Source organism: Pan troglodytes, chromosome 11 (genome assembly GCF_028858775.2).
Source record: "Pan troglodytes isolate AG18354 chromosome 11, NHGRI_mPanTro3-v2.0_pri, whole genome shotgun sequence".
NCBI lineage: Eukaryota > Metazoa > Chordata > Mammalia > Primates > Hominidae > Pan > Pan troglodytes.
This window is the reverse complement of record NC_072409.2, coordinates 63,961,382-63,988,958: the sequence shown is the minus strand read 5'-3', so window position 1 is coordinate 63,988,958 and position 27,577 is coordinate 63,961,382. Positions and strand designations below refer to the sequence as shown.

Below are 27,577 nucleotides of genomic sequence, written 5' to 3'. Positions count from 1 at the left end.
ATAGTTTTGTCTGCATAACTGTATAATTTTTACTAGATGGTAATTAATATTTTCTTTCTTTGTGACTAATATGTAGGTGACTTTTGTGAATGTCATCATGCATTTTAAAAAAGGCATATTTTCTATCAAATGGCTAGAGCTCAAAATATTATAAGTCTACATTTGTATATCTTTTTTTCAGTTTTTTATCTACTCACCTATTTTTGGTCCTTTGCCTTTTCCAGATCCGTCTTGTTTTGTTGTTGCTGAAAAACCAGGGGTTTGGTATAGGTCCTGCTGCTCACTGCACAGAAAGCCAATCACTGAGACAATGAGTATTGCCAGGAAAGAAGGCTTTAATCGAGAAGGCTTTAATTGGGTGCTACAGTTGAGGAGATGGGAGTTCAGTCTCAAATTCATCTCCCTGACTGATTAAAACTCAGGGTTTATATAGCATGGAAGAACTGTAACAGTGTGTAAGAAGACAGGAACTAAGAAGGGGCAAGAAAGCAATCAGGATGAATGAGGACCCTGGCATCTCATTGTGTGGATGTGGCGATCTGGTGAGTTTCAGTTCTTTGATACTGTTTTATGAGGCCTGAGGGTCAATTTTTTGAGGAAGAAATTCAGATAAAACAAATGTAAGGTTCAATATTTAAGACCAGAAGGTCAATTTCTATGTTTTTCCAAATAAAAAATAAAAAAAAACTATATATGGAACTATTGGGTCGATTTCAGTGTTAGAATTTACTATTACTAGTACACTCCTTTTAATTGCTCTTGTATCTCCCATCCTGCTGCTCACTTTACGGAAAGCCAGTCACTGAGACAATGAGTATTACCAAAAAAGAAGGCTTTAATAGAGAAGGCTTTAATTGGGTGCTGCTGCTGAGGAGATGGGAGTTCAGTCTCAAATTCATCTCCCTGACTGACTAAAACTCAGGGTTTATATAGTAGGGAAGAACTGTAACAGTGTGGAAGAAGACAGGAACTAAGAAGGGGCAAGGAAGCAGTCATGATGAATGAGGAGTTCGGCATCTCATTGTCTGGATGTGGCGATCTGGTGAGTTTCAGTTATTTGACACTTTTTTTTGAGAGGCCTGAAGATCGATTTTTTGAGGAAGAAACTCAGATAAAACAAATGTAAGGTTCAAGATTTAAGACCAGAAAGGTCAATTTCTATGTTTTTCCAAAAAAATAAAATAAAATAAATAAAATAAAACTATCTGTGGGATTATTGGGTTGGTTACAGTGTTAGAATTTAATATTATTAGTATACTCCTTTTAATTGCTTCTTGTATCTCCTGCAGATGTGTGCTGTGCCCTCACTTTTCTTAGCATAATGAACTGCAGTTTCTTTAATCTACAATGCTATTTTTCATGAATTAAAGATTATAGCATTTTCTGATTATTTGACAGTCTTTTATTTCTGTAGCATCATTAACTTTCACTTTTTGCTCCCCATCCACATCATATCCCCTGCTTTACCAACAAGTGTCCAAGAAGTACAACCGCTTTCTGCAAAAATGGTTGTCTCTCAATACCATGCCTCTCCAAGAACTGTTTCAGTCCCATGCACTGTCAAGCTTGTTTATTTCAATTCACAAGTAGCTAGTGATCTCATATGAATATTTTGTCACTAGAGTCCCATTCTCCCCTCCTTGAAACATTTGCCTACTTATTTCATCATGCATAACCTCTCTACTTTCCTGACTTCTTTGCTGCATCATCTTCCAACTCTTTATGTCAATGTGGGTTCTGAAGTGAGTTCTACTGGAATGAGTGTTCATTTTTCTACTTAGATAAAAGTTGACATTTGTGGTATTTCTTGATTCTTAGTTATAGACATAGGTTATGCATGGTTTTATTTTATCTCTTTGTTAATCTGTATGATGGGTTTTCTTTTTTCTTTCTTTGAGAATATATGAACAAATTTTACTTTAGGGGTCACCGTTATCTTATGGGTACTCAGAATTCCTGAATTAATTATTGTATTAAAGTATAAAAAATTACTACATTTTTCTATAGTCTGCATGTAATCCAAGTGCCACTTGATATCTCTGGCTTAAGGCCTCTCCCAACATTACGGTAGAGCTATCAGCCAGAACTGCGATCTCATCTAAAGTCTTGACTATGAGAGAATCTGCTTCAAAGCTCACTCTTGTGCCTCATCACAGGCTATTATCCTGAAGTTCTCAGTTACTCACTGGTTGTTGGCTGAAGTTCTGCCCTCCTTCCTTGACATGGGGGCCTTTCCATAAAATAATTCACAACGTGGCAGCTGGTTTACCTCAATGTGAGCAGGGTAAGAGAGCAAGAAAGAGCACCCAAGACAGAAGCCATGGCCTTTCCATAACCTGCTCTCTTAGAAGTGGCATAGCATCACCTTTGCCATGCTCTGTTTCCTAGAAATGAGTTACTAAATCAAGCTCATACTCAAGAGGAAAGGATTAAACAAAGGTATAAATATCAATGGGCAGAGATTATTGGATGCCTTCTTAAAAAAATTCACCCCAAATAATATATTTTTCAAAATTCCTGCTCTTCCCACCTAAAGGGCTTAGAAGTAGTGATATACCTATCCAATGTATTTGTTTCTAAATACCACTTTTTAGTAAGGTTTGTTAAACAAATGTTTTGTTCCAAATCTGAGGCAAGAGAAATGCAAAGTGAGCCTAATATACCTTTTCTTGGTATGTGACCAAAAAAGCAAGACTAATAGTATCATGTCAAAAGGACACTGAAGCCAATTTCAAAGGTCTGCCACTAGCCAAATTTGGAACAATTTTGGCTAACAAAAGGGATAATGGTTCTAATGGATTATGCAATACTAATTTTTTAAAAATAAATGAGTTTGCTGTGATGTTACACAAAGTGGGGAGAGAAAGAGGAAGGGAAAACTCTTCCTTCAAGAAAATTGCCAATTAATAAATATCAAAGAAATAATAGAATGAGATAGCATCATCTTGTTGAAACCAGTGTAATTGTTGGTTTAGGTAAGTATCATTGATGAATGTCTAAACCATTTGATGAAATGTTGGTCACAAGATTTATACAGTTTAAAATTATTACTTCAAGCTTATTTATTAATTAAAATAACTACTTCAAATTTATTATTAATTTCTTAAGTGTGGAAGATACAATTACAGTGTAGAGAATGAACAGACACCAACTTCACCAAATGATAAAGCTGAGTATTCCCAATGATGAAACAACACCTGCCTCTGGATAGGATCTAATAGAAAATTTAATCAGAGGCACTTGGCTTGTGGTACATGACAGAAGAAAGTCTGGAATCTTTAAAAAAGTCCGTGAATGGAAGACAAGAAATATTTTTGTCGTTGTTCCACACCAGGTGTCAACAAGTTATGACAAAACTTATTTGTAAGTAAAGTGTTTTTGGGGTTTCTTCTTTGGTATAAATTTTAGAAGTAAGTCAAGAGTATATGGATGGTCCCCGTAATGCTTTCTGAGATATTTTTATAGACATAAATATTTCAAAAATAAAAAGTCAGTGGAGAAGAAAATAAAACTTTAAAGCTCTTAGAATAAAATATATGATTATCAGATTACAAAGAAAATACAAACATAAAATAAAAGGTGCATTAATTTGACTAACTTGATTATAGATAAGAACCTTTGTTGATCAAAATACATTAAAGTTATGCTTAAAGGGACAGATTGGGAGAAGATGTTTGCAACACTTATACCTAAAAAAGGATAATTATTCCAAATATAGAGAGAACTGGTAGACATCAAGTAGGAAAAACAACAACTGATTAATTAAATAAAACAAAAGTGGGTCATGCCTGGGCCTTTTTCCTACTGGAACATATTTTGGTTTAGGAGTAACAAAGAAGAGTTTACAAAGTATGTGTTCAATGTCATCTCAGAGGACACACTTTAAGTCTGAAGCATATTAATTTTTACACTCCATTTGTTATGTAGATAGGGAATGTATATTACCAACTTCTACTCTCCAGCCAGTTGCATTGTATATATTACACATTTCTAGTTATTCATAATAAACACCCTAATCACAACAAGTATATTTTGGAAAAAAACATATTTAAATAACAACTCCCCTGGTTATCTTCTTGTCACTAACTGCCAATGACATTTCACAAAGATGTCTAGTAGAGGTCTGTAAGAGCTCAAGTGCCCAGAGAAGAGGAGAATGTGTTACAAACCCACTGCTAACTTTTTTTTTCCCAGAGTAAAATGGAAGAGAAAATCCTTTTGATGGAATAATCATATTCTAGGAGAACCGATATCTGCTATAGCAAAGATGAAAAAAAACCAAAAACATTTTAGAAAAATTGCTGAATCCTCAAGGACCATAATAATCTTCCATTTCCCTATATTCTCAGCTCCTATCCGGTTCTTGGCAGACTTAGGAGCTCCCTCAAGGCTTATTAACAAGATAAACCATATGAGTGAACCATATGAACCTTTTCAGACAATGAAGACAGTGCTATCTTACTCTGAGGTATCTAAAAACAGCTTCCTCTAGTCTCCCATACGGTGACTCAAAACAAAGCTTCTCATAGGAATACCAAAAGTTCAAAGAGATTGTGGCACCTCTGCTTTAAAGTAGTTGTATAATTTGCTTCAGGCAAGGTTATTTATATTTGATTTTTAAATGAGTCTAATAAGGTTTTATATGTAAGTTCCTATTTTGTCTACTAAATCTCCAGTCAAATATTCCTACTTTTGTACACAGAGGTTTTAAACAGATTGAAAGTCATTTTTAAAAATATGATCTAAAATATGGATGTTAAGATAAATGTATGTTAAGCCAAAATAGGAGTTAAACTGTTGATTTACAAACATCCTCTATAGAATTAGACCTATTTTCTTAAATTTTCCCAGGGAAAATTAGACAGTTTTAATAATACCTTATTTATCCAGCCAGCTACTATTTATATTTCTCTTTTGGAACTTAGTTTTAAATTCTCCTCAAACAAAATCCTATTTTACAAAATTCAAATAGAGGTTCAGCCACTTTTCTGGCAATTGCCTTGGTGAGTTAAGAATATCACATCTTTCTCTAAGATTTGCAGACATAACGGATTCCTCTCGTAGAATTCATAGATTTTAATCAGTTGAAGACTGTGCACACCATTTTTCCTTCAAATATTCTGCATGATACTATTCTATTCTATTCTATTCTATTCTATTCTATTCTATTCTATTCTATTCTATTCTATTCTATTCTATTCTATTTGGAGACAGGGTCTTGCTCTGTCACACCTGCCAGAGTGCAGTGGTGCAATCACAGCTCACTGCAGCCTCAACCTCCCAGGCTCAAGTGGTCCACCTGCTTCAGTTTCTCAAGTAGCTGGGACCACAAGTGTGCATCATCATGCCTGGCTAAATGTTTTATTTTTTGTAGAGACAGAGTCTTGCCATGTTGTCCAGGCTGGTCTCTAACTCCTAGGCTCAAGTGATCATTCTTTCATGGCCTCTTAAATTTCTAGGCATGAGTCACCATGCCTGGCCTGGTACTTTGTATTCCTTAAGAAAAATATTCACCAAGGTATACATGATATTTCTTCTTTTTTTCACTATAGAATTTAAACATGGCAGATGAGAAAATAGTGGCCTACAAACCACTGTTTTATTTCATGAGTTAGGTAAAACTTTTTTGTGTAAATGGCATGGTAATAAACACTTTAGGCTTTACAGGCTATGTGGTCCTCCTTGCAACTACTGGACTCTGTCAATGCAGTGTCAAGCAGCCACAGACAACATGTAAATGCATGAGCCTGGCTATGGTTCAGCAAAACTTTGTTTACAAACATTGAAATTGAATTGCATGTAATTTTTGTAGGTCACAAAATAGTCTTCTGATTTTTCACCCATTTAAAAATGTAAAAACCATTCTTGGGTCTTCCAGGTTGGATCAAAAAGGCAGGTGGACAGGTTTGGCTCACAGGTCCTAGTCTTCCAAATGCTTTTCTATACCTAAAAATATGGTGTGTGTTTTTTTTTTCCCTTGTAAAGAATGAGGTTGAGAATTTAGGGGCTAGTTAAGGAAAAAGACAGGACCAAGTGGTGGCGGGAGCACACAAAAACTTTATTTGGGTGATAGGTTTATTTGCTTTGATAAGTTTGAATGAATGTAGAGGATGTCCCTCACAGCATGGGGCCTCCATGCAGAAGGGAGGAGGGCAAGAGAACTGCCAAGAAAAAGGGGATTGGAGAGGGGAGTTACCTGTGTAGGTAATGTCACTCAGCAGCATAGTGGGGAACACTCTGGGTCAGAAAGCTCTGAAAGGCAGCAGCAGCTTGGTGACTGTATTAGTCTGTCCTCACACTGCTACGAAGAAATAGCTGAGACTGGGTAATTTATAGAGAAAAGAAGTTTAATGGACTCACAGTTCCGCATGGCTGGGAAGACCTCAAGAAACTTACAATCATGGCGTAAGGCAGAGGGGAAGAAAGGCACTTTCTTCACAGGGCAGCAGGAAGGAGAAGTGCCAAGCAAAGGGGGAACAGCCCCCTATAAAATCATCAGATCTTATGAGAACTCACTATCACGAGAACAGCAGGGGGTAACTGCCCCATGATTCAATTACCTCCCACCAGGTCCCTCCCATAACATGTGGGGATTTTGGGAACTACAATTCAAGTTGAGATTTGGTTGGGGACACAGCCAAACCATATCAGTGGCCTTTATTGTTGTTGTTATTGTTTTAGTAGTCTCAGAGTTTTATCTATAGCTAGCAGATGTTGGGCATAGTTTCCAGAGGTATACAAAACAGGAAGATTATAAATGCCTAAAAATCTGTATGTTTGGCTATATTTAAAACTTTTGGATGTGTAGAAAATTGAGTTTGACTATGGCAGGTCTCAGTGTCTCACACTGCTTTGAAGAAATAAACAACATAAGGCCAACACAGAGGCCATCTTAGGCTCATTTTTAGAGCATCCTTTCCATAATGTTAAGATATGAAAAGGAAAGAGATTCCTCACACGTTATAATCTGTTAATACAGCAAAGTATATTCAGTCCACCTTTGTCTTGCATCTTCTTCCAGGCCTATTCCTACTATTGACAGGAACTAGGGTTAGAAATGGTGGTTTCTGGCCTGTCTCTTGCGTCTCTTTTCTTTCCCTTTTGGTCTCCATCCCTCATCATTCTGCCTGCATGTGGGGACTGTGGACAGCCCAGCATGCATGTCCAAGCTTTTCCATGGCACCTACCCCTTACAAATAGCTAGGACTTGGCCAATTCTCAGGCCTAAAGATAGGCCGACTGCTGCTGCCCTGTCAGATCTCAGAAGGTCAAAGCCAACTATTCAGGCCCTGGAAGTAGGCTCAGAACTGTTTGGACAGGGATTTAGGCTTCTGGGTACCCATATCGTGGTCTAGGAGGGGAAGACACATTTTCTTTGCCCCATGGACACCTTGCCTCTTAATGTACTAGGAGCAGGGGTCCCTTCTTTCTGGGTCTAGGGACAGGACTACTAATAGATCACATGCTATGCAAAGACCCCAACACATAATTATTGAATTAACCTGCCATGCAAAGACCATAACACGTAATTATTTAATGAACAAGTATGTTGTTGATCAAGGGGATAAAGAAATACATGAACAAAAAGCCTGGGGAGAAATAGTTGAATGGAGTATCTTGGTTCCATAAAGCATCATAAAAAATGCAACTTAATAATTGCTGGGCATGGAGTGTGGTAGGGAGATGTAAACAATATGACTTTTTTTTCCCCTGCAGCAAGAGTGCTGAACATTTTCTAGTGATGAAAGTCACATTAGATAAATCAATGATCCATCATCCTATTTTAAATTACAAGTCCCAGAGTGCTATATTAAGAAATCGATCCATCCACCCTGGTATTTCTTCCTAATAGGTATAGATCATCATTTCTTTGTCCATGTCATAGTCTTCCAACATTATGTATATGTTTACAGGTTATTGTTATTCAGTAACTCTGTCTTCAGCATACAGGTCTAAAAAATATTAAAACTCTCGACAGATGAACACTAAAGATCAATTTTAATACAATTGATTTTTTCACTTTGCAAACTTTTGGTGGAAAAGAGTAAACATTCTACTGGGGAAGAAGCTAGACATTCTTTTTTTGTTTGTTTTGGGGCATTCTTGATCTGAGAACATTCTTCCACGAAAATAGTCTGTAGCCTGAAAGAATTTTGAAAAAAGAGGCAGACATTGAACTTTCAGTCAACAATTTAATAACAAATGAAAGCTTGGATTTTGTGCCTGAGAGGGTATTGTTGCATAGGAAGTTTTCTAATCCATCTTTAAATTGGAGTTTAAAATACTCTGGGGAAGTCCAGGTAGAGTGGCTCACACCTGTAATCCCAGAACTTTGGGAGGCCGAGGTGGGCAGATATCACGAGGTCAGGAGTTCAAGACCAGGCTGGACAACATGGTGAAACCCCATCTCTACTAAAAATACAAAAATTAGCTGAGCATGCTGGCGTGTTCCTGTAATCCCAGCTACTTGGGAGGCTGAGGGAAGAGAATTGCTTGAACGAGGACCCGGGAGGCAGAGGTTGCAGTGAGCCGAGATCATGCAACTGCACTCCAGCCTGGGCTACAGAGAGAGACTCTATCTCAAAAAACAAAAAACAAAAAAAAAAAAAAAAAAAAGAAAGAAAAGAAAAAGAAAAAAATAATTTATGGGGAAACGATATTTTGCAAATACTAGGTTGTAAACTTCATTGACTAAGGTTAAACATCCTTCTCTCTTTCACTAGTAAATACAGAGTTTAAGTTTCAGGAGTTGAGATATATGGAAGATGTATTAACAGAAGATTCATTAAGAAGAGAGGGATAGAAGGATATGCAGGATTCTTTAAGAATAAAAAAATAGAAGAAAGATGATAGAAAAAGGCTGAAAGGAGAGAGAAACCATGAGAATAGGAGTAGGTCTTTTATTTTCCCCGGGTAGATGACAAGACTAGTAAGTAATGGGTCTTTGTGACAGGGAAAACACAAAATTGAGAATATTTGCTATGGTGGAATCACGCTAGAAGCTAGGTATATTGTTTAATTCTCCATCAGTTCTGTAAGTGTGGATACTAGATTCACTTAAAAGTTGAGAAAATTGATACTTAATAAGATTGTATAATTTGTCCAAGGTTTTTCAACTAGATCTGACTAAAAAAATTTTGTATTTTGAATTCTGCCAAAAGAGGGAATTTGGATATATCCAAACAGTGGTACACCTGGTCTTATTTTTATTTTTGGTCACTGCTGTTTTTCCCCGTTTTTAAGCCACATTTCTGGGGCTGCTGTAACTCAAAGTTTCAGCTAATGATTTCAGGAGCCTGCAAATCTCTAAGAAATTTATTTCCCACATTTCAATGTGACAGACTCCAATGGTCACTGTCCAGGCAACCAAGGATTTAAGGCAAGCCAAGAGATGAACCAGCCCTCACATTGAAAATTTTGACATTTCATTCTACCGTTTCTCAAGTTAAACATCTATCATTTTTCCTGCTGTCATTGTTTCTCACTTCCTTTGTTTTTTTTCTCTTTCTTTGTTCCTATGCCAATTTTTTTTTACTTTTTCATTGCAATGACAATAATTATCCTTAAGTGTGTATTCCACTTGCAACAGCCAAAAGCATTTAATAGATGTGGCACTTGATCTTTATAGAGCAACTATTTTATAATCATTTTGCAAAGGAAAAAACAGAAGCTAAGAAATGTAAGTGATTTTCCAAAGACACATAAGTAGGAAAATGCAAAACCAAGACTGATTATAGTTCTCCTGATTCCAGCTCTGCACCACTGCCTTTTCACGTACCTAAGGATTAAACAAGACCCTTCAGAGTTCCTTAATCCCTCCTCTTCCTCCTCTTCCTCAGTCTATTCAATGTGAAGATGATGAAGATAAAAATCTTTATAGTAATCCACTTCCTCTTAATGAATTCAAAATATATTTTCTCTTCCTCATTATTTTTTAAATAACATTTTCTTTTTCTGTAGCTTATTCTACTGTTAGAATACAGTATATATTATATATAAAACAAAATATGTGTTAATCAGCTAGTTATGTTATTGGTAAGGCTTCTGGTCAACAGTAGGATATTAGTAGTTAAGTTTTGGCGGAATCAAAAGTTATAAGAAGATTTTTTACTGTGAGCATGGTAATGGGCTTAGCACCCCTACCTCCCACATTATTCAAGGTGAACTGTACTTCCAACATTTTTATGCTATTTTACAAATTCTAAAATGCAACGTTAGATATGCATTATTTTAGATTAATTATTCCCTTCTCTAATGATCCTCTGTAAACTTTATAACCAATTATTTTTTCAAACTTCTACTCAAAAATAAATTAATACCACAATCAAACCTTATCATTTCATTTTGCTGCTGTAAACATTTTTTATACTTAATTTAAAATCTTATAATATTGTACATAATTTAAAATCTTATAATATGTACAATACTATAAGATTTTCATCTTCTGTGTAAATTTGATTCATCTCAACTAGTCCTTTGTGTCTATAAATCGTTGAGTTTCAATAAACATCTAAGCTGTTGTTGAAGGGAGTTATCTGAACCAACTAGACCCAACTATGGACTGCAGTCAGGAGATGTCCAAAATCACACAAGTAGGAAACAGCAGAACCAGGATTGATCCCATTTCTCCTGATCTCAACTCTACATCACTGCTTTTTTATGTACCTAAGGCTTGAACCAGACCCTTCAGAGGTCCTTAATCCCACTGAAAGCTTTCAAGACTTTCAAAGCCCTCTCATCCACCACTGCCCAAAATGGTCCCTGAGCAAGGATATGTGCATATCTGAGTGCCTCACCATTTATATATGTGCTCACAAACTGCAAAATGTACACAAATATAAAATATTATTTTCATTATCACCTGTGTTTTTCTAGGTCCAAACTTGGAATTTAAAATCATGTTATATTCATAGTATTCCTTTCCATTTCCCAGTATCTCAACCCTAACTATTTATGGCAGACCAACTGATGACATTCCACGCGTGCTAACAAACGTGTGGTTTTGGCTATTCATTTAGAGTTGGAAAAGGGAAGCAGTGACTAACATTTGCACCATACCTACAATAAACCAGGTGTTTTAACAAGCAAAAAAGATACATGGATCAAATCCATGCCATCTTGGAAACTTGAGTTTAATAAGGAAATAGAAAAATAGATATACAATAAAAGAGTGTTATAAGCAATATGGCAGGGAAAAACAGGGTGCAGTGAGATTCCATAGAGGGAACAGTTAGCCTAGACAGTGAATCAGAAGAGTTATCAAAAGTGACGTGAAAACTGGGAACAGAAGGATGACCTGTGGGAATGAAAGGGGACATAGTCCGGGCAAATAGAGATATGTATGGCACACTTAAATCTCCCAGTTCCCAAATGGTACAGCTTTCAATATATCCACTATTCTGTTCTCTTGTCTCTTTAGGTGATACGGTCTTTACGTTCTGACTTGCCTGTGAAACTGCAATAAAGGCAAATTACTTCTCCTTTCAAAGTTTACAGTTCACCACTACCATCACACCACTATACCAACAGGCAGTACCAACCTCTAAGCTACTCTAAACATGCTAAACCCCTTCAGACATCGCACTGTTATGGCAGAAATGACAAGTGTAGCAAGAAAATCAAACTAACTCATGATATTGTCAGGACCATCTGGTTTTACTCTGACAAAGGCTACATTCTGAGACTGATGACAATGTAAAACACAGTAGAGGTTGAGTAGTCACCTAGATTCTGATTTCCTCTGGCTCTCTGAAAATAGTGTACCCGATATTTTTCACCCGTGTCTCTTTTTCATATGTAAGATATCTGGAGGCAGCAAAGTAATAAACAAATATTAACATATTTGAGGTTCTTATAACGTGAAGAAAGTGAGGTTCTTATAACGTGAAGTTAGGCAAAGTTTTGCTTTGAAACAACATGAACTTATATTCTGATATTATTCCTTTAAACATATGTACGTGTACTGTGTTTCAGCATCACTAATACAGCTCAGAAAGTTAGTGTTACATATGAGTGCATGATTATTTATTTAAAGTATACATTTATATTTTTGACATATCCTGTATACTACGCTTGATTCTTGAAATAAGTAAACATTTCATATTTTTTCTATAATAAGACATTTTGAAAATGACACTTCTAGACTAACAAGTTCTATCAATACCAAACAATATAGCAGGACACCCACCAAGAATCTGATGCTTGTGTTTCTAAAAGACATTGTTCAATTAACGACATGTTCTGCATGAAGGCTGGGATCCAAGCAGCCCACTTAAAAAAGAGTCTCTAAGATTTGAAGCCCGGATTATTTCTTATAGGCTTGGTTTGCCTGCCATTTATAATTTCCAGTTATTGCTTCCTTAATTGCCTGGGCATAACCTTATATTTGGTAACATTTTCTTTTTCTCTTTAGGGCTTTAAATGATTTGCACATATCATCTTTAATTGACACCTCAGTGTGACATCAGCAAAATAGAAAAGATGGATAGCACAATCCACAAAACATTTTCCTTACAACTACATTTCTAATACTTTGTAACACAGATTAGCCAGATATACTTGGTTTTCAGCTTTTCTTGGCAATATTTTCCAAGAAGCTGATTCTAGTGTTCAAATTGGCTGGTGCACTAAATCAATAAACAGATTTTTAACTTCAATCTAAAAATCAGCAAATGAGGTTCACACAGGGAACACTTTTCTTTATGTGAATTTTGATAGTAAGTGGCAAAAGTTGAGAAAGTATAACCCATCTCACATTTTGGAGATAATTGAGATAGAGAGCAGATATTAGCCTCATATAGTTTTAGAGCTTCTAGCAAACTTAGATATCAAAAGACCAGTACTCTCCTACTTAGTATAGAATACGCTGAAGACTGATAGCTTTCTCAGCATCATAGCATTTCTAATGGTAGAGTTGGGGCAACAATTCAGGTGTTTCAATTGCTGATCCTATGGGTTTTTCACCACATCAAGCTCTTCCGTTTCAGACCCTAATCTAATATAATTAAGGCAGATGTTATAAATATATGATTGCCAAATAGACACATCACACCACTTTTTTATGAGAGAAGGATACTGAATGATTAAGCTGTTTTATAGTATAAAAGAAGGGAGAAAAGACAGTTTAGGTTATCAAACAGGTAAGAGAGATTATAAAGGTAACTTAAATCACTAAGCTCCCCCATTCCTTGTTCCCCACTCATCTGACGTTTGGATCCCTTCTACTATAAAATGAATATGTAGTCATTGAAGTTATACTTGAATACCTCTGGTGATGGAGAACTTAATGTTTTTTGCAGACATGTATTTCCATTTGACAACCCAAATCAATTTCCTTGCAAGTTCTTTCCTTGCAGCAACAAACCTGTAGGTTATGTAATGTGAAATGGAGATAACCACTTAATGTTTAGATTTTTTTACTCCTTCTGTCATAGGAAAATATGCCAAAATCAGATATAAGGACAAATAATTTATTATTCTTTATGATAAAACATGCAAACCCGAAACGCAAACTAAAATTTGTTTTTAACTTTTAAGTACAGCAATTCCATTAGACATTCTATTAGTCTTACATGATAGCCTTGAAACAGATATATTTGTGGAGATATATATGTATGCAAGCAAATTAAATAAGCATTTCACAGCATCAGTAGAATTTAGAGCTAAAGCTGAAGTTCTTTTCTAATGTACGATGTCACTTACCTTTAATAGTTTTGGACCAAATAATAATTACTTCAATGTAAGAAAAATTCAAGAGTCTTATTTACCTCCCAGTAAAGCATCATTTATCTTGATCTGTTCAATGGTAAAATAAGGCATTCTATAGAAGTTACAGACAGATGAGCACGATAAGTGTTAGCGTGAATGAAAACCATCTCAAGGCAAAAATGCAGAAGCCATACATAGTAGAACAGGTTGTTTATGGAACACAATCAATGACCTTGTCTTGAATTCCGTGTTTGAAAGAAAAATGTTTTTAGCAGAAGCTTCAACCGAAGACCATTATTTGTCTATTGTCACCACTAAACTTTCCATGGATGCAGAGTCAGATTTAACTTCGAGTGAATCAGATTTCACCCTTTAGTTAGTACTGATACATACAGTATCATAAATACAAAGCCTTCAAGTACTTTCTAATATTACCTTTTATGGCAATACTTTTTTAAATTTTAACTTATTCTCCTAAATTTATTTTTTCTGTATCTAAACATAAATACACACATGTAGATCAATTGATAGAAATGCTCTTTTCATGTATGTGTGTGTGCATGGGTATATGTGATGATACATAATACTTAAATATTATAAATTCACTGTACTAGCCTATGTACTACAATGGGCTATGGTTCTGACTTTAAAAATGAGCAAAGTAATTCACCATACCTCAAAACAAGCAAACAAACAAAAAGCTATCTTCTTCAAAATGATAAAGCAATGTAATGCGCAAGGGTTTTCTTTCTCTCTTTTTTCTTTCTTTTCTTTTCTTTTTTTTTTATTATTATTTTTTGAGACAGGGTCTTACTCTGTCTCCCAGACTGTAGTGTAATGGCTCAATCATAGCTCACTGCAGCCTGGGCTCAAGCAAACATCATTCCTCAGCCTCCTGAGTAGCTGGGACCACAGGCACTCGCCACCACACCTGGTTAACATTTTCATTCATTGTAGAGACAGGGGTCTTGTTATGTTGCCCAGGCTAGTCTCGAACTCCTGGCCTCAAACAAGCCTCCCAACTTGGCTTCCCTCCCAAAAGGCATGGATTGCAGGCATGAACCACTGCACTTGGCCTACTCTGCAGGTATTTTAATAGGCAATACCAATTTATAGCTATCAGTATTTTTTACATCCCCAAACTACAGGTAGAGCAAAAACACTCATGACTAACTCCTGTAGTGTACTAAAGCCAACTCATACCAGATTATACGAGGTGATTGTCATATTTTGAGAAATTTGGGGAGCCTGTTTCTAAACACAGATATTATTAAAAATCAAATTATAGAAACTTACAATTAAATAACATTAAAAACACAGGTAAGAAATGCTCAGAACTCATAATTTCTAATTATTTTGCTACCATTTACTGTTGCTTAGTGCTTGTGGTTATTAATGTCTATTTTACCTGCATAGCGGAAACCCTATATAATGGTGTGCTTCTGCCCAATCTTCCCAATATCTCTTTCATGGACATCAATTGATGTCTTCAAATTAACCACAGTGGGTATATTTACAGCACAAAAATCAACTACAATTTGTGTCTCCTATCCCCAGTTCCAGCTGTCTCTTGTGAAACATTTATCAACACATCACTGATAACTCTGAATGTAAGGAAATGTAGCTTAATGGCTCACAATGCAGGCCTCCAAATTTGTGTGCTCTTGTACATTTTTCTTTAAACTTTTAGGGGCCTCAGTTTCTTCATCTGTAAAATGGTTTAGAGGTCTCTTGGCAGCACTTAACACTGTGTCTCTATTGGAACATAAAGTGACCAATGAATGCTAATTGTAATCACTATCAACCATGAGAGGCAGAAATGAATAACAGAATGGACTGTGTTGAAGTTAGTTTTATGTTTAAGAGATTCAGCGAAATAGACAAATTCAATTTTTCAAAATTTAATTTTTTTACATATAATTATGTCTTAGCATCCAAATTAGAGGTAGAACTCAGTTGCATGCTGAGAAAATTATGGAAAGTAGTGTTTTCATATTTATAGAAGACTAACATTTGCTTTCCTAATATTGAATTCTTTATTTCTTTCATAGTTATTTTTTACTTTGATAAACACTTTGTATAAATATAATTTGATCAAATGTTCAGCATGATCAAGTGGAAACATTTTGTCATTGGGAAGAACTAAAATTTGATATCAATTCTGTCCCGGCTTACTGCATCTACCAAGTCAAACCATTTAAGTAGTCTGGCCTCCAATTTCCTTATATTTACATTGAATAAGTTTGGATTAGCAGCTGAATAATTTTTTTAAATAAGATCTTCTGTAGAAGCTTACTACATTCAGTTTGGATAGTGCTTAAGATGATGGACCAGATACATGTACCTACTTTCTCTTTCTCTCTCAAAATCCCAGAAAAGAATATAAAAATGTAAGTATACATGAAAAGTAATGGAAAATATAAAAGCAACATCAACACACTAGAAATTTAGAGAAATTCTTATAAGATAGAAAACATAGAGGGACAATAATCAGATCAGAGAATAACATAGCTAAAAACATGCAGAAGCCAACTGTACCAATAAGAACAGAAAGCTCATGGTAAATAAGTACAATGAACAGAATGTTCAACAACAAATTTTGCAGAAATTCATTGGAAACCCCATTTTAAACAAATGGATCCTTCTGAGAGTGCTTGCAGCTTAATGGTTAAAGCTCAAGCTCTGAAATTATTCATTCATTCATTCATTTATTCTGGTCTTTTTTGAGAGTTTTTTTTTTCTTTTTAAGAGGAAGTCTAAGTTTAGTAATTGTTTCAGGCATCTTCCCTGTCTCTGGCATACATCCTGTAATGATTCTAAAAGCGAAGGTCTGTGGGCAGCGAATATTCCGTGTCCTTGCATGTCTGACACTATCTTATTTCTCATTCAGATTCGGATAACAATTTGTTATATCCAGACTCAAAGTCATTTTTCCTTAAAACACTTGAGGACATTGTTCCCTTGTCTTTGTGCATCTGGGCTGTCAATAAGAAATATGATATATCAATCTGATTCTTATCCATTTGTAGCTATCTTTTTTCCCTCTTTCTGGAAGATTATAGGATTTTCTACTTTTCTTGATTTTAGTTTTTACTATTATTTTTCTGTCAGTGAGACTTTTTATCCCGTTGAGCTCTCAGCGACTAGTTTCAGTATGAGGACTCAGTTTGCTTTCTTCCATCTGTCATACTACCATATTATCTACTGTTTCTTTAAATATTGTTTCTCCTCCATTTGTTTTATTCTTTCCTTGTAGAATGTCTCTTCAGTACGTGTCAGAATTCCCTTATATAATTTCCATATCTCTTAACTTTAATTTTAGACAATTTTATTGTTAAATATAACATACAAGAAAAAGTAAGAAGAACTCATGTCCTTGCTTTTTATTTAGTTCTGTCACCCATGTGTGCATTCCTAAACGGGATAGCTTAATTTTTCCTCTTTCTGCACTTTATATAAATAGAAACAAATGGAATATATCATCTTGTTTTTTCCTTTATTTACTTAATAACATGTTGTAATATTCATCCATATTGTTATGTGTTCACTTTCATTTATTTGTATTGCTTTATAGCTTACCATTATTGGCTACAATTTGCTGTTGACTGGCTTCTGTGTGGTTTTTAGTTTGGGATAACAAGCAATGCTGCTTGTATCATGCACAAGAGTATTCACATCTCTAGATCAGTAAGTCTCAAACTCTAGCGTATAGGAATCACCAGCAGGACTTAACTCATTGCTAGGCCAAACCCTCACAATTTCTGTTTAAGTAGCTCTGGAGTGAAACCCCAAAAATCTGTATTTCTAAGAAGTTTCCTAGTAATGCTGATTCTGTGTGAACTGCCTCATACAATGAGGCTCCATTTATTTAGCTTATCTTTAATGTAGCACAATAAATTCTGTAATTATATTGCACACGTGTTGTTGAGTTTATTTTTAGATAGTTGACACTTTTAATGCAATTGTAGATGGTGGCAGCTTTTAAGTTTAATATTCTGTTTTCTAAGGGTATATAGAAAAATAATTGCTTTATTTTTATATTGATTTTGTATCCACCAACCTTGTTACACCGTTATTAATTTTAATTCATTTATCATAAATTTTTAAATATTTCTAACATGCCAACTATATCATCTGTGGATAATGGCATTTTGGATTTTTTTTTCATCATTTACACATTTTTTCTCTTGTTGGACTAACTTCAATATTCAATAAAATGTTGAACAGAAATGATTATTGCAGACAGTCTAGTCTTGTTGCTGTATTGTTGTGTTTCCATTCATTTATTTGTACTGCTTTATAGTCATATCATATCATGAAACAATATACATGTTTCACCATTAAGTATGATGATTACAATAGTGTGTTTGTCTCTGTTTGTTTGTAGATACCTTTTCTTTTAGGCCAAGAAAGTAAATTTTAGTTCTGGTTTTTAACAAATTATTTTTTAAACTATGAATTGATAATTGATTTTTTTCTATTTTTCACCTATTAATACAATAATTTTTATCCGGTAATCTGTTAAAGCAGTGGAAAACTTTTGTTGACCTTTTGATGTTGAACTCGTCTTCATAATTAAATTTGAATACACACGTGCACAAATACACAATTAGATATAGCTGACTATTGTATTGCTCAAAGAAATGCACAGAAACTCATGAATAAAAAAAAATTTGGCCGACAGTTACTTTTTCAAATGTTATCTTTGACAGGTTTTTGTTTCAAGGATATGCAGGTAAAATAAATATTAGTTGAGGAATGTGCTCTGTGTTTCTATTCTTTGGAAAACTATGAAACCCTGAGTAAGACTGGAAATATGCTTTCCTTAATGCTTGGTTGATTTCACTAAAAAGCAACTTTAGGGTGTGTGTGTGCACATCTGTGTATGTGCTTATGTACAAAAATTTCATGCTGACACTTAAATTATTATAAATTTCAAGCATACAAAGTTGAAAATTCTTACAGTGACTACGCTTCTACCACTTAAAATATTACTGTACTTGTTGTATTATGTATTTTTAAATGCTTTTGAACGATTTAAGTTTTCTAATTTTCTAGAGTTAGATTTGGTAAATTATAGGTTTTTGATTTTATTCAAATCTTCAAAAGTTTTATAAAACCTGTTATATGACAACATTTTATTATCTGTTAAATATATACAAAAACTGTAATATCTATAGCAATATTTGATTTTTAAATTATTCTTGTGGCTTTTATTTGCACTCTTTCTCTCCTTTTTTTTCTTTCTGTCTTTCTTTATCTTTCCCAATCTCTCCAGAATTTTCTTAATTTTAATATTTCTTTAGAAGTACCAGTGTTTGGCATTGTTAATCTTTTTCTACTGTATATATATTTTACTTCATTGGTTTATTATGTTATCTTTATTATCATCTTTCTTCAGCTCTTTTTTGGACTTATTTTGCACATCTTTTTCTAACGTATTAAGATAAATGCTGAGCTCACTTTAATCAACAATTCTTCTTTTCTTTCGTATGCATTTAAGTGTATGGGTTATCTTTTATATATTGCTTTACCTGTAGTAAACAATTTTAAATGGTTTTTATTATAATTCACTTCAAATTATTTTCTGTTATCTATTATCATCTCTTCCTAGATACATTTTTCTATGGTTTAAGTTGGACACTTAATCCGTAAATTCATATGTAACTGGCATTTGGAGGTGGAACGTTTGGAAGTTAATTAGGATTAGATAAGGTCATAAGGATGGGGTTTCTTTTGTTTGTTTTATTTTATTTCTTCTTTTTTGAGACGGAGTCTCTCTCTGTCACCAGGCTAGAGAGCAGTGGTGCAATCTCGGCTCACTACAACCTCCACCTCCTGGGTTCAAGTGATTCCCCTGCCTCAGTCTCCTGAGTAGCTGGGATTACAGGCATGCACTACCATGCCCAGCTAGTTTTTGTATTTTTAGTAGAGACGGAGTTTCACCGTGTTGGCCAGGCTGGTCTCAAACTCCTGACCTCATGATCCACCCACCTTGGCCTCCCAAAGTGCTGGGATTCCAGGCATGAGGGGCCACTGTGTCTGGCCCTGCTTTTGTATTTTTTGAGATAATTTCTGTAAAGTTTAGAGTGTAAAGCCACGATGATAACATTGGTGGCCTTCTAAGATGAGAAATAGAGACCGGAGCTGGCAAGTTATTCCTCTCATCAGGTGATGCCATCCTCTATATTATGACCCAGTAGGAAGACTTTCACCAGATTCTAGCAGTATGCACTTGGACTCCCCAGCCTTCAGAACTATGAGCTAAATAAATTTTTTTAAAAAAATAAATTACCTGATATGTGGTATTCTGTTATAGCAACAGAAAATGCATTAAGACAATTGTTTCTCTCTTTGTTTGATTTTTTAACTTTCTATTTTAAAACACTTTTAGATTAGGGAAATTGCAAAGAGAATAGGCAGAGGAACATGTACCTTTCACTCAATTTCTCTCAAGGATTATATCTAATGTAACTCTAGTACCATATGAAAACTAGAAAATTGATGTTGATACATTCATAAAATTACTTCTATGCCTTCTTATCCCAGATGTTGATTAGTGTAACCACCCTGGCAATCAAGATACAGAAACTGTCCATCATGGAATGAAAAAGCACTTCATTACTGTTCCCAGTGTTTATTGATACCACAGTGTGTATGTGTGTAAGAGATGGGGAGCTTCTTAATTCCAGCCGGGGATTTTTTATCTTTGCCTTTTATGATCACCTTGAAGAAAGAAGTTAGGTACCACATTACTATGAGATAAACAAAAATCTCAGCTCTCTACTTGGCCTTTACTAGTGGAGGTGGGGATGGAGTCCATGGAATTTGGTTAAAGCAGGGCAGTTACTATCTAAAAGTTTTCTGTCTTGTTAAGGTTTTTATTTTCCTGGACCTTTGGCTAGAGAGAACAGACTTTCCTTGGGGCTTTGTTTGCACCCTTTTGTGTTTGCAGGTTTCCACATGCTACAGCAGATAGTCTGGGATATATTCAACCAAAAAAAAAATAGTAATAATAACCTGCATTCTTTTTTTTACCTTTCAGAGTGTCCTTATGTTTGTTTTACATATCATGTCCCTAGTTTTTAGTTGGACTTAGTAGAAAGAATAAAGAAAAGTTCATCCACTCTATTTTTTTCTGGAACTGAAAGTCCACATACATTTGTTTATAAAATGTATTTCTTGTGTTAGCCAGGAAAATAAGCCCAGAAAAAATAAATAAATAAAAAGCATGCTTGTTAGGAAAAAAAAAGAAATAAAGAAGGAAAACTGCCCATCCACAGACAACATGATTATCTATGTAGAAAATCCCAAAGAATCTATAAAGAAATGAATTCCTAGAACTAGTCAGTCTAGCTAGTTCTTAAGTACAAGGTCAATACATGAAAACCAGTCTTATTTTATGCACTACCTATGTAAAATTAGAATCTAAAAATTACTTAAATAATGAAATATCACACAATTTCATATAAATACAATAACCTCCAAAAAATGTGTAGTTATAATTCTCACAAAACGTATATGCTATCTGGATGCTGAAAATTACAAAATGCTTATGAAAGAAACAAATGAATATCTAAATATAAGGAGCCCTACCATTTTAATTGATTGAAGACTGAATTTGTTAAAGATACTAATTCTTTTCAAAATGTTTTATGGATTTAATGTAATATCTATCAAAATTTAAGCAAATTTTTTTTTCAGATATAGACAAGCTGATTCTAAATTTATAAGGAAAGGCAAAAGAACTAGAATAGCTAAATGAATTCAGAAAGATAAGAATAAAGTTGAAGGAATCATACTGCCCACTTTAAGACTTACTAAAAATCTGCAGTAATCAAGTCAGTGTTGTGAAAAGAAAATAAATCGTGGGGCCCCAAAATCACTAAGCTAAAGGGACAAGTCAAGTTCAAGCTGGGAACTGCATAGGGCAAACCTCCCTTTAATTCTATTCCAAGTCATCCCTGTGCTCACTGAGATAAATGCTTATCTGAATGCGTACTTTGGAAAGGCAAATCGGAAACTCAGAAGAATGCAACCGTTTGTCCCTTGTCTACCTATGACTTGAAAGCTCCCTCACCACTTCAAGTTGTCCCACCTTTCCGGACTGAACCAATGTTCATCTTACATGTATTGATTGATGTCTCATGTCTCCTTAATAGGTTTAAAACCAAGCTGTGCTCAGACCACCTCGGGCACATGTCAGGACCTCCTGAGGCAGTGTCCCGGGTGTGCATCCTTAACTTTGGCAAAATAAACTTCATAAATTGACTGAGATCTCTCTCAGATATTCAGGGTTTACAGTGTGGTATTGGTGAAGGAATAAACATACAGATAAAAGAAAGAATGGCGATTAAAGAAATAGAGCCACACAAATGTGACTGATTAATCTGACAAAGTTAAAAAAGCCATTCAATGAATAAAGGCTAGTCTTTTCAACAACTGGTATTGGAACAATAGACATCCATAGGCAAAAGAAATGAATCTCATTCTAAACTTTACACCATGTACAGAAATTATCTCAAAAATTTTAAAAGAAATTAATTCAAAAATCTAAAAGTAAATTGCAAAAATGTAAAATGTTTGGAAGGGACATGGGAGAATACCTATGTGACCTTGAGTTTGGTTGATGAGTTCTTAGACATAAAATCAAAACCATAATTCATAAAAGATTAAAATGATCAATTGAACTTCACCAATTTTTCTAAACTATTGCACTGTGAAAGACTGATAAAAAATTTAAATGGCAAGACACAGAATGAGAGAAAATATTTTTATTTTACTTATGCACAAAGAATTGAAATTTACTTTATAGAAAGAACATTCAAAACTCAACAATAAGAAAATACACAATCCAATTTAAAAATTAGCAAAAGACATGAGCAACCACTTCAGCAAAGAAGAAATAAGGATAACAAAGAAGGCGTTCAACATTAATAGCCATTAGATAAATGTAAAATGAAACCATGATGAGATTCCATTGTACAACCTTAGAATGGCTTACATTAAAAAAAATGCTAAAAATATAAAGTGCTATCAAAGATGCAGAACAATTGTAGCTCTCAAAATATTGCCGATAGGAATGCAAAATGGTACAATCTTTCTGGAAAGGTTTTCTAGTTTCCTAGACTGGCAAACATATAATTACCATATGACACAACATTCCATCTTCTGGATATCTACCCTAAGAGTTGAAAAATTATGTTTACAAAACAACCTCTATACAAATGTCCACTATTCATAATTGCCAAAAACTAGAAACAATTAAAATGTCCTCAAAGGGCAGATAAACAAATTGTGGCTTGTGTGAATACACAAGAATACTATTCAGCAAGGAAAAGAAATGTGCTTTTGAAATACACAAGACTTTGGATGAATCTTAAAAGCATTATGCTGTGTAAAAGAAGTCAATCTCAAGACGTTACATACTATGTGATTCCATTTATATGTCATTCTTGAAGAGCCAAATCTATAGGAACTCAGAAGCAGTCAGTGGTTGTCAGGAGTTATGAGAGATGGAACAGGGGGACTTTGGAGGGAGATTAAATTGTTTTGTATTTAAATATGATGGTACACACATGTATTAAACAAAAAACTGTGATGCCACAGGAGGAAAAAATCAATTTTATTACAAGGTGCTTTTTAAAAGTAATAAAATATTTATTTCTTAATTCTCAAATATACTGGGATATTTTTAGTTATCTATTTGTATTAGCTTAGTTGAATTGTGATCAGAGGACATATTTTATAATGAAATCTGTTCATTAAAATTAATGGAGATATCCTTTATGGCCGATATATTATCAATAGTTGTAAATAATCTGTGTATATTGAAAAAATGCCTATTTATAAATGTTAAATACAGGGATCTTGGTCTTCCATTAGACCAATTTTGTTACTTAGGTTGATCAACAAATGTCTATTGATGCTGTTGTTGTTGCCTGTCCTAACACTTCCTGAGAAAGGTAGTATAATTTTGTGTAATTATTTTCTTTTGTAAGTATTTTAGGCAATGCTATTAAGCAGCATACACACGTAAAATTGTATGGCTATGTGACATATGGAACCTTTAATAATTAGAGAGTAATCCTTTTATATCTAGTTTTTTAAATTTAAATTTTTTTGTATTAAAATATTTGCAGTAGCATTATTTTATTAGGGTTTACATGGTATATATTCTTCTGTGTTTTTACTTTCAACCATTCTATTTTAAATGACTTACATAAGTAGCATATATTTAGTTTTTTTTTTAATCTGCTAATATTGTCATTTAACTGGAGAATTTAGGCCTTTCATATTCAATGTAAGTTTTAATATATTTAGACTTACATCTGCCTCTTGGTATTTGTTGATATACATGTTCTAGCCTGCTTTTCTCTTATTTTTTAACTTTTATGCTGATTATTTTAATCATCTCATTTTCCTTTTCTTGTGCAGAATTTATATATTTTATTCCTTTTATTTTAGTGATGATCCTTGAAATTGCAATACACATAATTAAATTATCAAATGTACATATGCTTTGACCCAGAAATGTTACTATTAAGAATTTATTTTCAGAATTAAGAACAGAGGTACAATAAAATCTTCATCATGATACTCTTCAATATGCTAAAAAATTGAAAAAAATTAAATATTCAACATCAGGTTGTTGGTTGTAAATAAAACTATGTAATAAAGTAATCTACAGTCATTTAAAGTAATACTTCAAGAGAGAAATTAATGTTATAACTACTTTCACAATGCAGCATTAAGCAAAAAAGAAAAGGAAAAACCCAATAAAATATCATTGTATGTGTATGCACATGCACATATATATATGAATATGTGAATATACTTGAGTATATATGCATTTGTCACAAAAAGATCACATAAAAATATTGCTAATAGTAATTATAACATGGTGGTGAGATTATAAGTAAAAGCAAATTTATTTTGTTCATCAGTATTTTATATAATTCAAACGAAATCTTTGTATCAACAGGAACATAGAACAATATCACTAGAAAATTCAGAACACAGTGTTTACAGTAAGAATTTAAATGAAAAAATTAATTCTAGTATCTCTGCTATGATTACAGCAAACTAGAAATTACGTATACATATGAAAATATCTTCTAAAGAATGTAGAAGAATTAAAACAGCTAATTTGATATAGTTTTCAATTGTGTAACCATTTTTTTCAAAAACAATTGTTTTTTCTTTAAAAAATAAAACATAAACTTCACTGAGCGAGACTGTGATGACAGGTCAAGCAATAGAAGAGGAAATTATATAGATCCAGTATAATTTGTGTTCAAATATAGTTTCTCACTGCATATATCCAGTTGTGTCTGTCAGATACAAACTGTTATTGCTATCATTAGCCAACAAGTAAATCCCTGATAAATGAGCATGTCAGAGGGTGCCCCTTCAGTCATCTTTGGCACAGCCCTGCCGTTAATCTAAGGAAAAATTTTTCTGTGATCTTGGAGCCTTACTCATATTTTGTGACCTTGAGCTACAGGCTTTGACATTGCACTGAGACCAAGGATTTGGGGGTTTCCTCGCTGACTTTGACTTCAGGCTGACACACTGTTGCAAATCATTTCACCTGCCACTAGGTAAGCTCCTTTTCTGTCATAAGGACACTGGTCTATACACACAAATGTAAACACACCCAAATTATTCTCAGAAGTAAAAAAATATATATATAGAAAGAAAATAGAAAAAATTCTTTGGGAAATAGATGTCACATGAAATAATCTTCTTCTGTTACTTTTGTGCTTTTGCTCATTGGTATGAGAGACGGTGGTGTGGAGGTAGACTACTTCTAACATTCTGATTCGAGATCTGCTTGTTAAAATAATAATTAAAAAAAGAGCTTATTCATGGATTTCTTGTTTATCCTCAGAATTACCAGTTCATTATTTAAAAGAAGTACATCCTAATTTTTTTGTAGAAATTGACTGAGAAAAAATGTTGTCCGTCAGTGGACATTATATCTACACATTACTTATCTGACAAAAAAAAAGGAGGCTGGGAAGATGACGTCCCTGCAGCCCTGACCTCAGCAACTCCTCTTTCCCATGTCCCCTCTCTTCCCCAACAGTGAATCACCACCTATTTCTTTGGTAATTGTACCATGGAAGATGGCAAACTGGCCCAAGACTTTCTGGACTCACAGAACCTCAGTGCGTACAACACCTGGCTCTTCAAAGAGGTCGATGGAGAAGGGAAGCCCCACTACGAGGTGCAGCTGGCTTCTGTGCTCGGCACAGAGCCTTCCCTGGACTCGGAGGTTATTCCAAGCTGAAGAGCTAGGAATTCCGGGGAAGCCCTTTCCAGGTGACTCGGGGGAACTACATGCCCATCCTCCAGAAGGTGGTGGAGCAGCTGGAGAAAGCCAAGACGGATGCAGCCAACAGCCACCAGGAGCAGATGCTGGCCCAGTACATAGAGAGCTTCACCCAGGGCTCCACAGAGGCCCACAAGAAGGGGTCCCGCTTCTGGATCTAGGACAAAGGCCCCATCGTGGAGAGTTACATCGAGTTCATCCAGAGCTACCGTGACTCCTTTGGTTCCCGAGGAGTATGTGAAGGCTTAGTAGCTGTGGTGAACAAGGCCATGAGTGCCAAGTTTGAGTGGCTGCTGGTGAGCGCAGAGCAGCTGCTGAAGGAGTTGCCCTGGTCCCCAGCCTTTGAGAAAGACAAGTTCCTCACCCCCGACTTCACCTCCGTGGATGTTCTTACCTTCGCTAGCTCTGGCATCCCTGCCGGCATCAACATCTCCAACTACAATGACCTGAAGCAGACGGAAGGCTTTAAGAACGTGTCACTGGGGAACGTCCTGGCTGTGGTCTAAGCCACGCAGTGGGAGAAGCTCACCGTTCTGGAGGAGAGTGACAAGGACTTGTACATCGTCCTGATGGGGCCCTCCTTCGATGTACAGGTGGGCCTGCACGAACTGCTGGGCTATAGCAGCGGCAAGCTCATCGAGCAGGATGAAAAAGGAGCATTCAACTTTGACCAGGAGACCGATCAATCCAGAGATGAGAGAGCAGATTCAGAGCTAGTATCGGAGCATGAAGACCTGGGACAGCAAGTTCAGCACCATTGTCTCCAGCTACGAAGAGTGCCGGGCTGAGAGCGTGGGCCTCTACCTCTGTCTCCACCCGCAAGTGCTGGAGACCTTTGGCTTTGAGGGGGCTGATGCAGAGGAGGTGATCTCCGTGAACTGGCTCAACATGGTTGGGGCTGGGCTGCTCGCTCTGGAGTTCTACACACCTGAGGCCTCCAACTGGCAGCAGGCCCATATACGGGCCCGGATTGTGATCCTGAGAGTCTTACCAGAGGCTGGCGAGGGACTCCGTACCATCAATCCCACCGCAGGCTCCGATGGGCGCCCGGAAGCCCAGGTCCGTCTCGACCGCAGCAAGATCCAGTCTGTGGGCAAGCCTGCCCTAGAGCGCTTCCTGCGGAGGTGCTGGTCCACAGGGGATGCGGCCGGAGGGTGGACCCTGTACGAGAGGTATGCAGCAGTCGCTGATGCGCCCCCCGAGGGCTTTCTCACCCTCAGGGACAGGGTGCTGCTGCGTAAGGAATCTCGGAAGCTCATCGTTCAGCCCAACATTCGCCTTGAAGGCTCAGACGTGCAGCTTCTGGAATACGAGGTCTCAGCTGCTGGCCTCATCAGATCCTTCTCTGAGTATTTCCCAGAGGATGGACTCGAGTTGGAGGACATCCTAACACAGCCGGCAACAGCCGATGCCCAATTCTGAAAGGGCCCCAGTGAGGCCCCATCTGGCCAGGCTTGTGGAAGAAGTGTGTGGCCTCTCCCCCAACTGCATCAAACCAAGGCTGCAAGTGGCCTCCATTCGTGTTGTATTTAG

The 27,577-nt window shown here is 35.7% G+C and overlaps 1 pseudogene; it reads left to right on the top strand.

Annotated features, from left to right (window-relative positions):
• Positions 1-994: 994 nt before the first annotated feature.
• LOC100613532 (dipeptidyl peptidase 3-like) lies at positions 995-27,577 on the top strand (annotated as a pseudogene).